At 41.8% G+C, this 15,876-nt stretch overlaps 1 long non-coding RNA gene across 1 annotated transcript; it reads left to right on the top strand.

Annotated features, from left to right (window-relative positions):
- Position 1: 1 nt before the first annotated feature.
- LOC114232774 (uncharacterized) lies at positions 2–15,144 on the top strand. Its single transcript, XR_003618873.2, has 4 exons — positions 2–139; positions 9,828–9,939; positions 11,512–11,600; positions 14,823–15,144. It is a non-coding gene; the product is annotated as an uncharacterized LOC114232774 (long non-coding RNA).
- The last annotated feature ends 732 nt before the right edge of the window (positions 15,145–15,876 follow it).

Raw genomic sequence — 15,876 nt, 5'->3', positions numbered from 1 at the left:
CAGCCTGGCCTGGCACACCCTGGATGATTTATAATAGTGCTTCTCGAACTTGAATCACCTGGAGGCTGATTAAAAATGTGGACTCTGGTTCAGTGTGTCTGAAGTGCTCCTGAGTGCCTGCATTTCCACCAATTCCCAGGTAATGCCAATGCTGCTGATCCTCAGACCACACTTTGAGGAGCAAGGGCTTGGACAACACAGTCTCACATACACACAGATATTCAAAGTTGTGCACTATGCATATACACATATGGACACACACAGGTACAAAGGAAGACATTCACTCATTCATTTAGAAAAATGTTGAGTGTACTTTTTTTTAGGGCAGTCACTGTACACATATAGATCATACACATGGAGAACATGTTTTAGGATTGAGCTTTGCAAATAGCCCTTAAAAAATCACAAAATATTTCCCAAGCCATGCCATCATTCTCCAGCACCGTGGCCGGCAAACCGCGGCTCTCGAGCCACATGCGGCTCTTTGGCCCCTTGAGTGTGGCTCTTCCACAAAATACCATGGCCTGGGCGAGTCTATTCTGAAGAAGTGGCGTTAGAAGAAGTTTAAGTTTAAAAAATTTGGCTCTCAAAAGAAATTTCAATTGTTGTACTGTTGATATTTGGCTCTGTTGACTAATGAGTTTGCCGACCACTGCACCAATCTCTTTGAATTGCCTGTTTTCCTTACTCTTAGTGGTCAAGATGAGGAACAGGCAGCTGCCTACATGCAGAAATTGATTCCAATATTTTAAGGTATTTCTCTTTGCTGTCTAAAATTCTTAAAATGGCTATGTGGCAGAGAGGTGAGAATATGGGTATTGAAATGAGGAATTTTGGGCTCAAATCTCAACTCCACCACGTGTAACACAATTTTAGTCTCCTCGAGCTCCAGTTTATGCATTTGCATATGGTGACAATAATGTCTTCTTCATGCAGATGTCTCTACACCTAATTCAACAAACATTTATTGTACGTCTATTGCCTGCAATGAACATAGAAATGAAGTTGATTCAATTTATTGATTCATGGAACTCACAGCTTAGTAGAGAAAACAGACACAGTAGAAGTATGTGAAGGAAATAGCATAGGAAGTGAGGTAGGTAAAGTCTTCCCAAAGGAGCTGATAGGGTCAGCTGGATTTTGAAGGATAGAAAGAGTTATCTAGCAGCAAAGGAGAGAATAGAACCATGTTTCTCAAATGGAATCTACATCCAAATCACTGGAATTGAGGTACTTGACTTAGTACCTGGGACAGGACATGTAATTCTGCATTTTCTCACAAGCTCTAAGTAACATTGCTGTTGCTGGTCACACACCTGGAGAAGCGAGGGAGCAGGGCATTTCAGATTAAGGAAATACCAGCACAGATGTGACATTAAGAAGCAGTACGGTGGGTTTGGAGAATAGTCAGCTTGGAATGATTGGCCCATCAATTTCAGTGAAGGGAGTCATGGGAGATGTTGCTGGAAAGTGGGCAGAGTCTGGTGAAGGGAGAATTAAATAAAAAGACATAGGGACTCTTCCTGGCACTTAGTGGGCACTTCAGCAACATTGAAGTATATCAGATCAAGACACAGGATAAGTCATATTTTTGTATACCAGCAATGCACAATATTAAAAGAAAATTAAGAAAACAATTCCATTTATAATTGCATCCAAAAGAATATCACACCTAGAAATGAATCTAACGAAGTAGATGAAAGACTGAAAATTGCAAAACATTCCTGAAAGTAATTAAAAAAGAACTACACAAGTGGAAAGACATACCATCTTCACGAATTGGAAGACTTAATAATGTTAAGATGGAAATACTACCCAAAGCAATCTATCAATTCAATGCAAACCCTATAAAGATTTTAATAGCCCTTGAAATGGAAAAGCTGATAATCAAATATAGCCAAAACAATATTGAAAAAAGAACAAAGTTGGAAGACTCACACTTCCTGATTTCAAAACTTACTACAAAGCTACAGTAATCAAAATAGCATTGCCCTATCATAAGGACAGACATATAGCCAGTGGAATAGAACTGAAAGTCCACAATAAACCCATATATATATGGCTAATTGATCTTTAACATGGGTTCCAAGACCATTCAATTGGAAAAGAATTTTTTTCAATAAATGGTATTGGTACCACTGGATATCCACATGCAAAATTAATGAGGTTGGACCCCTACCTCATATCATATGCAAAATTTAAGGGTTGGGGAAAGAAACACATGGGAACTCTCTTTACTTTCTGTGAAATTTTCCTATAAGTCTAAAACTGCTCTAAAATAAGTTTAAGTTTTTAAAAACTCTCCTATGAGACAGCAATACACATTACAAGAATAGCTATAATAAAAAAAGACTGATAATAACAAGTGTTGTTGAGGATGTTGAGCATCTGAAATTCTCATACATTGCTGATGGGAACTGAAAATCATATACTACTTGCTTTGAAAAACAGTTTGGCAATTTTTAAAAATGAAATTAAACATAAACTTACCTATGACTCAGCACTCCCTGTCCTGGGGATTATCCAAGAGGAATAAAAAACACATGTTCATAAAAAGACTTGTTATGAAATGTGCTTAGCAGTTTTATTCATAATAGCCAAATGCTGGAAAAAAAGTCTATCAAATGGTGATTGAATATACAAATTTTAGTATAAATATACAATGAGAATACTACTCAGAAATAAAAAGTAATGAATTACTGATATACACAACAACTTGGGTGAATCTCAAAAAGTATTATTATAAGTGAAATAGACAGAACAAACACTACATGATTGCATTTACATGAAATTCTAGAAAAGGCAAAACTATTTACATCAAGCAAATTAACGTTTGCCAGGGGCCAGGGTCAGAGAGGGTAGTGACTATCAAAGGAAGCAAGAGGCAATGCAAATGTTCAAATCATGGCTTTCACGGTGGTTCCTAATTGTCAAAACTCACCAAGTTGTGGACTAACAATCAATGCATGTTTTCATATAGATTATACTTTAATAAGGATGATTTTTAAATCACTGAAAAATGAACTCAAAATTTATCAATTACTTAAGTACAAGAGCTTAAACTATAAAATCCTTCGATAGAAACATAGGAGTAAATCTTCATGACCTAGGATTTGGCAATAGATTCTTAGATAATGACATCAAAAACATTAGCAAGAAGAGGGAAAAAAAAAGGTACATCGAACTATATAAAAATGTAAAATTTTTGTGCATCAAAGGACGTTATCAAGACAATGAAAATCTAACATACAGAATGGGCAAATATTTATAAATCACATATCTGATAATAATCTAGTATCCAGAATATAAAAAGAACGACTGAACTTAATAACAAGAGAGACCAACAATCCAATTAAAAAATGGGCAAAGGACTTGCACAAAAATATTTATCTAAAAAAAAAAGATATACAAATGGCCAAAAAGAACATGAAAAGATGTTCACTATTATTAGCCATCAGGTAAATACAAGTCAATACCATGACACACACACTAGGATAAGGTATAAGATAAACTGGAAAATAGCAAGGGTTTGCGATGATATGGAAAAATTGGAACCCTTGTCAATGCTGGTGGGAATGTAAAAAGTTGAGCTGTTGTAGAAAGCAGTTTGGCAGTTCCTCAAAAAGTTAAACACAGAATTATCACGTGTCCAAGCAATTCCACTCCTAGGTATATACTCAAAAGAATTACACAAAGCAAATGCAAGTACATTAATGTTCACAACAGCACTATTCATAATAGCCCAAAAGTGCAAACAACCCAAATGTTCATCAACAGACAAATGGGTAAACAAATTGTGGTGTTAATATACGATGTAATATTATTCAGCCACAAAAAGGAACGAGGTGCGGATTTATGCTACAGCGTGGAGGAACACAGAAAACATTATGCTAAGGGAAAGAAGCCAGACACAAATGATTACGTATTGCGTGATTTCATTTATACAAAATATCCGGACTAGGTAAAGCTAGAGAGACAGAAAGCAGACTGTTGCCAGGGACTAGGGGTGGGAGGGAACTGCTTAGTGGGTAGAGATTTCCATTTGGGGTGATGAAAATATTCTGAAACGAGGTAAGGGTGGTGATTGCACAATATTGGGGTTGTACCAAACTGTTCACTTTATATGGCGAATCATGTTGTACACTTTATATTTATATGATTTTGTCAGTTATATCTCGACAAAGCTGGGAAAACATGACAAAACACAGACAACAACACGAAGTAAATAAATAGAATGGCTAATAGTCTGTTCTATGAATTTCAACTCAACTATAAAAACAAACAAACACAGGATGCTGTTGGCCCTGATGAAAGATGACAATCTGAATTCAAGCAGAGGCAGTAACCGACAAAGGAGGACAGGAAGCGAACCATGGAGGTGGTACTGGACAGCGGAGAATGGGAGAGAGGAAGGAGGGATACTGGAACTGCTTACCTGGGAGGGCTGCTGCGTGTGGCTGTGAATGGGAATGTGGGAGGAGGTGGAGGTCTGAAGTGTGGAGAATGAGTTGAGGTGGGTCAGGGGGGCTGGAGGTGCTTGTGGAAGTGCAGGGGGAGCACTCTCACAGTCGATTGGACCACGGCTCCTGGGAAATAATGGAGAAGAAGAGTTATAGGATACCCTGGCGAGACCTTATGCAAGAAACTCCTTTCTGAAACAGAATATTGGTCATGCACAAGAAATCACCCACTTCCTACCTTCCTACTGCTGTGACACAAGATCCTTTCAGTAGATTCATTTTTGCCATTTAACTGATTAGTGAAGAATGAGGATTAGATAATATTAAAGGATTCATCCAGGGACACATAGCAAACCTGTCCCAGAGCCAGAATTTGCCCAGCTCTAAGCTCTCACCACTCTTGCTTCAATATCACACTCGCCAGGAACCGTTTCATGGCTGACAGCAGTGCCGATTTTAATCCCAGATTAAAGGACCAGGAATTGCATCGATCCCCAGGCTGGTTGGCTGCATGGGAAAGTGTATCTATTTTCCTAAAAGTCTTTCCAATTCCAGAAAATTAGCTGGAGCAGGTTTTATTGCTCTGAGCACACTCAGCTTTAGCATCCTTCTGCATCACACATCTGTATTCTCAATTTCTTCCAGCCACGTTTGCGCCTCTGTCTTCTCCCAGTTACACTCCTACCCCAAAGAAAAGTGAAGCCCTGAATCCCCAAGTAGAGGAAAAACTTTCTTTGCTGTAGGGGCACTGAAGCAGAAACACCATCTCTCTAAATTCTTACCGACCCCCATCCTGTGTTCAGGCCCCCTTTCACCCTAAATTTGGAATCCATTGGAAATATCTATCTCATGGAAAACAAAAACACTTTTGTAAAGCTATGCTAAAGAGGCGTTCAAGAATTGAAGAAGAAATTGTGAGTACTGTAGAAATAGTTCTTTATTCACATTTGGAAAACATTTGGTAGGGGCATAGGCGGGACAGAGGAACTACAGGTAAGTATAGGAATTTAAGTGTGTTTCTCCTTTTCTTGAACCCCTTATTTCTACAAAGTCTTTGGCTGCTCCTTAGTCTTCCCAGACAAGCCACCTTGGGAGCCTGCCCTTGCAAAGTTACCCTGTCCCAACTGAATTCTGTTTTCCTCCTTTGTAGTTGATTTTGAGCCACACAGCCCCAGATGGCCAGTCTGAGAACAGACCCAGGCTTTTTCAAAGGGACAATATTGATTCCCTCTAGACCCACAATGACCTCTTTCTTCTACCTCTTCTTACTCCAGTTCACAAGGCTTTTAATCCCCACTGAACATAGAGCTTCAATATGGGTCAGAGAATGGGCCACAACTCAAAATCAACTGTTCCGACCCAGGAAGCTTCGACGGGGCACAAGCAGCGTTCTATTAAGCGGAGTCTGGTGCCATTGTTTTTACGAGGCTCTCACCAGCTGGCCTTGCTATGCTTGGCTAAGAATTAGACAAGGGAGGGAGGATCTGGCTTGAATAGGAAGAGAGACAAGAGCTGGCTTTAAAGGGTGACACCCTAAGGACAAGCTCAAATGGACAGGGAATAGGCGATGTCCCCCCAGGGGTGGTTCTGCTTTTGCAGAAGAATCAAGAAGGCAGGAGAGAAACAAGTTTACACACACTTCTCTGACTCTGAAACAAGCCCGGGTTCAGAAGTACGCGGGCTCCACTCACTCCAGCTCATACACACTCCCAGGACGCCCTGCTCGAAGGAAAACCTCCAAGGAGGAAATAAAACATAACATTTTGGTTAGGACTTTAATTTTCACATTGTGAAGCACAAAGATGCTCACAGCCATTAGATGCCTTTGGGAAAGCTAACTTTCTTAGTCTCTGTTTGAAGTGTCATTTATCCACCAGCAGAGAAACAGAAGACATCCTAGTTATTACTTTTGCAACTAGATAACACACCCGAATTTTTGAATGTAAACCTGCTACATAAAAAAAAAAAGTTAAGAAAATACATTTTAATCCTAAGCATTATGGATAAGAAATATTATGTGTTGATATTATTTCATGCCTAGTTAAGCAGTTTATCAAACTCCACATGAAAAGAATATTATAAACAGCTGGGATCACTAGCTCTAATATAATAGAACTCGGTCACTCACTCACTGAGTACCTAGGAAGAGTCTCTTAATTTCTCTAAGCCTTTCTTTTTTTTCATTTGTAAAATGGAAGGTGATAATACTACCTGTAATGAAAGTAACATAAAAAATACTTAGCATAATGTTGGCATATCATAAGAACTTACTAAACGACATGAACGCATTATTATTGTTATTACTAATTTGTGAGGAGTTTGGAGTCTTCATAATGATGGCAGTTGTTGCACCTGGCCCAGTCAGTCCTTTACGTGAGTGCTAAAGTGGATGTTAATACTGAAATGTCCTTCTAGGCTATGCTTTATGCTAAGTGGCTGTCACTGCTCGGGATCCTCCTTGTGGTTTAGCTTTTGCTTCTTGGCATATTGCAATCCTTCCCTTTGCTGCTTTTAATCTGATCTCCCTTTAAACTAAGAACATTCTGCTTCCACTCGCTGGGGAAATCATATTACACGTTAAATTAGTAGGTTTAAATTTCCACCCAATCCTAAATAAGCAGACTAAGGCTTCAAGACTTAGAGTGAAATACCTGGGCTTTATGACATTTATTTCCTTCAACCTGCAAAAAGGTCTCTTGAGTGAGGACATTTCCATTGGAGGAGGGGAAGACAGGACTGTGTGAAGAGGGAAGAAATGGTGAAAAATCATGGAGACAGGCAAGGGCCTACGGAAGGGTTAGATTTTTGCAGTGCCTGAAGCACAGGTGACTGTGGGGAAAAGAGGGTAGGCTGTAAAATGATGAAGTTGGAGAGTTAGGATTCAGTTAGAGTATTATATTATGTTAATCAAAATGGTTAAAGTTATAAGCATTTTCAATATTTTAAGTGCTATGTTAAGCATTGTAGATGTATTATTTCATTTAAACCGTACAACAGTCCTATTAAATCTGACCTGTAATTATATTCATTCAATATGTGACAAAACTGAGGGGTGAGAGGACTAAATAAATAAATCACCCAAGGTCCATCCAGGATGCTTTGATTTCAAACTCTGTGCTTGTAGCTACCATGTTGTACTCTGCCATAGAATTCGTGTGTATGATAATAATTTTGGCTTGCTTGTGTGGGCCAGAGGAGGTCTTCAGGGAAAAAGTAATATGATAAGATTTATTTTTAGGAAAATAACTAAAGAATGGATTATAGAGGAGAGTTGCTGAGGACAAGAAAAACAGCCTGGACATCAAAATAGACCTGGACAGGACGTAACCTGGGACTGTGGCAGCAGGGACGAAGAGGTGGGGAGGGATTCTAGAAACATCTCCAAGCAGAAGGACTCGGAGAGTGGCTGGATGAGGGAAAGGAGAAGCAGAGTAACTCGCCCAGGTTTTAGATGGCTACCAGCTATGTTAGGGCAACATTTCTTATTCTGTCTTTAGGGAACAGATATATTAAGGTTGGGTTAAATAGGATTGTTCGATGCAGGACTTCTCAACGTGGCTAAACACTACCGTGCCTTGAGAATTGTCAAGAGAACAACGCCTTATGCATTAGGGGGTGTCTAGGAGCCTTGGCAATATGGGGCTGGTGCTCCAGAGAGCTGGCCTGGCGATAGAGATTTGAGAATTATTTTCTTCAGCACATCTTTGGTGATAGTATTTCTGTTTGTCACGTGCCTGCTCACTTGAAAAGAGTTGCTAAATAAAGATATTTTTAAAATTCCCAAACCAGCGTGTATACACCATGAGTTAGAAATGCAATATAGGTGAATACTAAAATATATCTACCTGTGGGTGGAACCAGTTAATTTCATATACAAACTGTGTATCATCCAATTCAAATGGGCAAGCTTTTGGAATTGTCAGAAAAAAACATGTTTATCAACTGAATAAAAAACCAGGGACAAGATTTGTCTAATTGTTTTGCATGCCACTGGGAGAATCAGGGGAGGCCAGGACTCCATTGGAGCAGGCTCAAGGGGTCAGAGTGAATTCAGTTGACTGGGGACTTCTTTGCCCCATCGGAAAAACCACCCATACCATTGTTTGTAGAATGACATTAGCTTTTCGTTCATTGGCAGAAATATGCTCCCAGCTGCTCAAGTCTGTGGCTTCTCTGGTCATACAGTAAAAGGACTTGTGACCTTAAATAACCCACAAGGGTTTGAATGACAGAGCTGGGAATCCCTTCCTGGCAACCGCAGTGCAATCTGTTGCCTATCATTTTGCATCAGTGTGGGGCAGCTTAACTCTTATTCTCAAAGACCTACTAGAACATCTAGTGCCACCACGGCTCACTTAGTCAGTGACAGCCCCCTAACCAGTATGATCCTCTTGGCGTTTTTGTGTTACTCTAATTGAACTCTTACCACGTTTCAGGCAGTTATAGATATTATAGATATTAACCTCCAACTCAATAAGATAGCATCATAACTATCCCTATTTAATAAACGAGGAAAATGAGGCACAGAGAGGTGAAAGCATCACACAGCCTTACACAGCAGAGAGGAGATGATTTTAATTCGTGTATTTGCATCCATGGGCTATGCAGAGATGAATCATACTATGTCCAGCGGAGTGGCCCAAATTTCAGTCACTCACCTACCACATGCTACTGATGTTGACATAGCCACATATTACCTTTAATAGAATTTATTTAATGTAGAATATAGACTATGTATACTCACACAATTGAGGTGTTAGTTAAATTTTTTCTAATTCACATAAAAATAAATTCATAACGCTTTAGCAATGTCGTCCTTGTCTTTCCTAAAGCTTGTTCTCTGACCATCCACGGGCACTCACTTTTCCTCTGAACAGCTTACATTGTAAACTAGAAAGTTCTAGACATTACATATAGTGATTCAACACAGTTGGCAGCTATAGAGTACCTGCTACTATGTTCAGGGCAGTGTGCCACCTGAATTCCTCATTCCTTATCACCTTGTCCCTGAGGCCAAGCTTGAGAACCACGGCCCACACAGATGTTGTTCGCACTCTGGGCCAAGAGTGTACACTAGGTAACTGAGCATCTTACAGAGGACTGTCCTACTCTCTAATTATGTCTTCTCTCCCCAAGATGTTAAGCCCCTCCAGAAAATAACCATTATATCCTCCGTAACCACTAATAAAGAGCCTTGAACTTACTTCGTAGTTAGTGATTGATAGAGCACCAATCTCTAACGCCCATGGTGAGAGTGATCAGCTCTAAACACAGGAAGAGAAGAAGAAAGACACAGTAATTGAGCTCCCACTACATGCCAAGAACCCTTCTGTCATTATCTTATTCATCTGTAATTAATCTCCACAGCAGCTCCGTGTGGTAGGAAATGGAGGTGAAGAGAGGCCAGAGAGACCGCAGAAGTTTATGCAGCTGGCAGGTGGCAGAGTTGGGAGCAAAATCAAGATCTGGCTGATTTCAGGTGAGTTGTCTTTTCTACTTTAGCAGCCCGTCTTCTCGGTGCTTCTAGTAGAAAAAGGCACTTTAGGAGAAGGAGCGAAGACAGCCTTCCCCACCAGGGGAAGACACTGTAATTTCTCAGGATCTGAAAACACGAGTCCTCTGCTGCTCAGTGCTAAATTCATAGTCAATAACAAACTGTGATCATTGGCAAAGGACTCTGGGAAGAAAGCCTGAGCATGAATGACCAGGGTAATGAACCGTCAACACAATAAATTCCGTGGGCAAGAGTCTTGACCAGGCTCCCCTTCTCCATTCTGAGTCATACACATTCCCAGCTAGAGCATGGCCAATTGGTTTATGTCTGAGTGGACTGGGCACCTGTGGGTGCAGCAGCTGCAAGGTTTTTCATCTTGGCTTATTCAAAGTGGATTAGCAAGTCATGCCTGGGAGGGAGAGATGGCCAGTCCCTTGACTCTGTTCAAAGCCTTACTTGACACTCTCCGATTGAACATCAGGCGGAGCTGGCAAGCTATAAAGGAATGCCCAAGCGGGAGCAGAGCAGCTTCTCAGGGGCCTCCGAGGACCTCAGCCTGTGTGAGGACAGGGCCCTGGCTGCCATCTGCTGACCTGCAGACAGTGTGGTCCTGTGCACCCAGAGCTCCTTCCTTTAGTCTGTCCTGGAACCAGCCTGTGCCGGTTCTCTCGCAAAGAGAAACACACGTAACTATAAAGGTCTCTTCCAATATGCAAAAAGAGGGGTGAGACCTGAGGGGTGAGTTTCCCAGGGAATGCAGATTTATTTCATTAATTAAAAACAAATATTAAAACACCCTTTGCCTTAAAAAATCAAGGATATTGAATTTCAGTAGGAGGAAGTGCCATTATTTTTTGGTTTGGGAAATGGTGAAAAGATTTAACCTTTGTGTGAGCTAGTATCTCAGAGCTTTTCTTGTTTGTTTGCTTGCTTTCCCTCCATATAAGCATAGCTACTCCTTCACTTAGGATTATTATGGCGGTGAGGATTGAAGACTGGCACATGAACTTGCAACAAATATCAGCTCCCTTCTTTTTCTTTCTTCTTCCATGAAAATACTTAGACTTAAAAATAATAAACTTGGTATGTGAATTATATCCCAGTTAAAAAAATCCTAATCTTAATCAGTCCAACATAAAATGTTTCCCTCATGACCTCTACCTTAGGTAGAAATTTGTTCTCTCTCTCTCTCTCTCTTTCTCTCTCTTTTCTTCCTTTCTTCCTTCCTTTCTTTCTTTCTTTCTTTCTTTCTTTCTTTCTTTCTTTCTTCTTTCTTTTCTCTCTCTCTCTCTCTCTCTCTTCCTCCCTCCCTCCCTCCCTCCCTCCCTTTCTTTCTTTCTTTCTTTCTTTCTTTCTTTCTTTCTTTCTTTCTTTCTTTCTTTCTTTCTTTCTTTCTTTCTTTCTTTCTTTCTTTCTTTCTTTCTTTCTTTCTTTCTTTCTTTTCTTCCTACCACACATGCCCCAGAAGAAATGGGAGAGTAGAGGTTGTGTGAGACATCAGAATGCCCTGGTCCTCTGCAAGGAAAAAATATTTAAAAAGCTGAATTTATTTTCCAGAATACACTTGTATTGTGATCACACACACAGGACCCAGGCTGTGAGGAGGCCATGTGAGAACGCCAGGAGGCCAGGATCTTTTCCACCAGGTATTTTGTGCAAACTCTCTCCCAGTAGAAGGAGTGCTTATGACAATAATAGCTAATGTTCAGTTGAGTGCCAGACAGTCTCTGAAGCACTTAACATATTTGAACTCTTTGCCCTTCATTACCAAATTATTATCCTGCTATAATCTTCATTTCACAGATGAACAATTTTAAGCACAACATGTCAAACTAACTAGTCTAAGAGCATCCATTTGATAAGTGGAGTAGCCTATATGCAAACCTAGGCAGAGTAACCCAGCATTCAACCCTCAATCACTAGCTGTTTCCTAATGTTCAGAGATGGGGTACTATATTGTTAGTCAAGGCAGCCTGGCCTGTGTGCCTCTCCCCACTTTAGAGATCAACAGGCACATGCTCACGGCTGGACTAACCTCTCAGATCCCACTGTCTGGAGGCAGTTGGACTGGGCTCTTTGGTGAGAAGAAGGGAAGGTTGGAAGAAAACATCACCCTCCAACTTTTAAATAAGACAGCTGTCTAAAGACAGGAATTTCAGACACAGCCAAAAGAGTGGAATTAGTAAAGACACTTCTAACTGACACTAGAGGCCCGGTGCACGAAAATTTGTGCACTGGGGGCGGGGGTCCTTCAGCCCAGCCTGCGCCCTCTCACAGTCCAGAAGTCCTCAGGGGATGTCCTACTGACGGCTTAAGCCACAGTCTGGCCTCTCTTTGTGGGAGGCAACCGGGCCGGCCGATCAGGGAATGGCACCACCCCCATCACCCCATCTGGCCTCCCTCTGCAGGTGACGAGAACAGGGGATCAGGGGACGGCACTGCCCCCATTGCCCTTCCGCCACTGCTGGTCACCACCCCTCTCCCCCATCGCTGCTCCCTCCCTCTGCCCTCTGGCATGTGCCTTGGCTGGCCTGGAGCTGCCTGCTTGCCAGCCCTGGTCCCTGCGGACTGGTCATTCCACTGTTCGGTCAATTTGTACATTACGCTTTTATTATATAGGATAGTGCATGAGTTGCAAGAAACATGGAGTATTGGAAAGAGTGGGGATGAGGAATAGACATGAGACTGGGAAGAAAAGGCCGGCTCCACACCTCGGAGAGCTTTGCATCAAGGCTTTAGAGTTTTTCCTTCAGGTCAGTGATTCACCAAGTTTCCCACCCGAAAGTCTTAGGTGAGAGATTGCATATTTCCACAAGTCCTGGGTCAGGAACCAGGCACTTCAAATGTGAAATTCGGCTAGAATCCTATGTTTCATCTTTAACACGTAGGAATATTATGTGCTCTACTCCACACTATATCCATGTTTGTTAATCTATATAATAAAAGCCTAAGCGACAGTTATGGCGGAATGACTGGAATGACTAGTCGCTATGATGCACACTGACCACCAGGGGGCAGATGCTCAATGCAGGAGCTGCCCCCTGGTGGTCAGTACACTCCCACAGTGGGAGCGCTGCTCAGCCAGAAGCCGGGCTCATGGCTGGCGAGCATAGCTGCCACAGCGGGAGCCTCTCTTGATTCTGTGGCAGCTCTACTGGGCGGCAGCAGCAGGCGCAGCAGGCTGGGATGAGTGTGAGCAGCACAGTGTTTGGCCCTGATTCGGGCTTCTCCCTGGCTGCCTGCCACTTGGCCACTGCTATATCCCCTGAGGGGTCTTGGACTGTGAGAGGGTGCAGGCCGGGCTGAGGGACCCCGCCCCCCAGTGCACAAATTTTGTGCACCAGGCCTCTAGTATAAAAATAATGTTTTTCCTTTATCACCAATGACTTGGCAGAAGATCTGTCATATTTATCCTATGCCCTTGCATATCCCATGATGCTCTCTACCCCAAGAAGCACTCATTTCCTGGTTTGAGAATCATACCTTAGATATGAGGAATCATTGAAAGGTATTAAACTAGGCAGTGACATCACTGGATTTGAATTTTAGAAAGTACTCTGTGGTAAGAGCATGAATGGAGCGGAGGGGAGCAAGGCAAGGGAGAGGGAAACAACTGGTCAGGAGACTTGGCCAGTATTATAGGCAAAAGATGGTATAAAAGCCAGAAAGCAAGCAGTATTCAGAGCCCTTCCACTGGGTGTGATTCTTGAGAATAAGGAGCAGAGAGAGGCATTTCCTAAAGGCTGGAAGAAATGTCTAGAATTTAGTCTAGAAGAGAGCTTTGAATTTCTTCTTAATCATTTTTGTAACCTGATCTTGGTGCTGGATTCTCAGTGGTCAGATTTAGGCATGAGATTAGGGCACCAGCAAAGCAGGGGAATGGGGGTGGGGTGTGGAAGAGAAATTAGAACTAAAATACTATAATGCCATCAAGCTTTTTAGCTGAATGCCACTTTAAAAGATGAGTTTATTTAACAATTTGTTACTATTTTCATTTTTATTTTTATATGGGAGTGGAGGGTACTGTAATATTTCAGGGCATGATGTCCCTTAAGCTCTCTCTTTTAAAAAAAATATATTTTATTGATTTTTTTACAGAGAGGAAGAGAGAGGGATAGAGAGTTAGAAACATTGATGAGAGAGAAATATCGATCAGCTGCTCCTGCACAATCGCCACTGGGGATGTGCCCGCAACCAAAGTACATGCCCTTGACCGGAATCAAACCTGGGACCCTTCAGTCCACAGGCCGACACTCTATCCACTGAGCCAAACCGGTTAGGGCTCCCTTAAGCTCTTAATATGATCCTTAGGGGGAGGTGGCTGAGTTCCCCCATTGGTGAGCCTGAACAGACCAGAGAAAGGGGTCAGAGTCAGTGTGCACACTCAGTCCAAGGCTAAGACTCACTCAAAGACAGAGGGTTTCCCCAGTCACCAATGCACTGTTACCAATGGAGAAAGGCACAGAAAGAGGACTTACTGAGTGGTTAGCGATGGTTGTGATAGGGGGAACTTATAACCTGATAGAGCACCTGTATTAATATGGAAAGTACTCATATTATTTTATTTTATTTTTATTTTTTAAATATATTTTATTGATTTTTTTACAGAGAGGAAGAGAGAGGGATAGAGAGTTAGAAACATCGATGAGAGAGAAACATCGATCAGCTGCCTCTTGCACACCCCCTACTGGGGATGTGCCCACAACCAAGGTACATGCCCTTGACCGGAACCCTTGAGTCCACAGGCCGACGCTCTATCCACTGAGCCAAACCAGTCTCGGCTTATTTTAAATCTTAGAACACATATACTTATGTGAATAAAGGGTTAAGTTTCTTATATGTGAATAGGGGTTAAGTTTTTCTTAAAGTTTCCTTTTCAAGGTCTGTGTGAAGCGATTGAAGAGGTGACTCAACTGTGAATCCAGCAAGCAGAACCAATAAGCATGGTCAGGCCGACCCACCAGGAGTCAAAACATCGTCTCATCAACATCTTCTCATTGCCTGATGACTAATTACAATAGCTGAGGTCTGTGGATTCCCAGGCCTGCACGTGGCTGCATTCCTCATGCTAGCCCCGTCCCCTTTATAATCCTGTCCCCTACACCTTGCAGGAAGGCAGGATTTGATGCGTGTAAGCGCCATGTCTTCTGGGTTGGCTAGCCTTCTCAATAAATGCCTAATATGATTCAACCCTGCCTTCTTTATTGGACACAGCACCAGGCAGCCCGAGCCCCAACCAGGGTTTCCCGGTAACAGTTGCACTGATGAAAGAACTGACATTCAACAGCAGCCGGGGCCTGGCAGACAAACTTCTGGGCTTCACGGTTCCTCACAGTTCAGCTCTACTTAGATCCCACATGATGACATGGGTGGATTCAAGCAATACACTTTACCTGCCAATGGAAATACTATTGAATAAATAGTTATTTTTTTTAACGTATATTTTTATTGATTTCAGAGAGGAAGGGAGAGGGAGAGAGAGATAGAAACATCAACGATGAGAGAGAATCATTGATCAGCTGCCTCCTGCATGCCTCCTACTGGGAATCGAGCCTACAACCTGGGCATGTGCCCTTGACTGGAATCAAACCTGGAACCCTTCAATCTGCAGGCCGATACTCTATCCACTGAGCCAAAGCAGCTAGGGCTAAATAGTTGATTTTTAAGGGAGAGGCTCTTATTTCCCTTCCCAACTTAAGCCAGATTTGAACTCTAATTTTATCAATAGAAGATGCATCATTAATTTTTCTCTGACTCTTTCCAACAGGCCCTCCTAGTCGCTAGCTTTTAATTCATACCTGGCATCCTTATTTATTTATTTGGCCAAACAAACCAATAATATTGGGGATAAGCCATAACAATAATAAAAGTTATATTAAAAATAAGGTATCTCTCTTTCATTTAGCACTTATTCTGTGCCAG

Source organism: Eptesicus fuscus, chromosome 15 (assembly GCF_027574615.1).
Source record: "Eptesicus fuscus isolate TK198812 chromosome 15, DD_ASM_mEF_20220401, whole genome shotgun sequence".
Taxonomy (NCBI): Eukaryota; Metazoa; Chordata; class Mammalia; order Chiroptera; family Vespertilionidae; genus Eptesicus; species Eptesicus fuscus.
The sequence above is the reverse complement of the archived record's forward strand: the minus strand, read 5'-3'. Positions and strand labels throughout refer to the sequence as shown.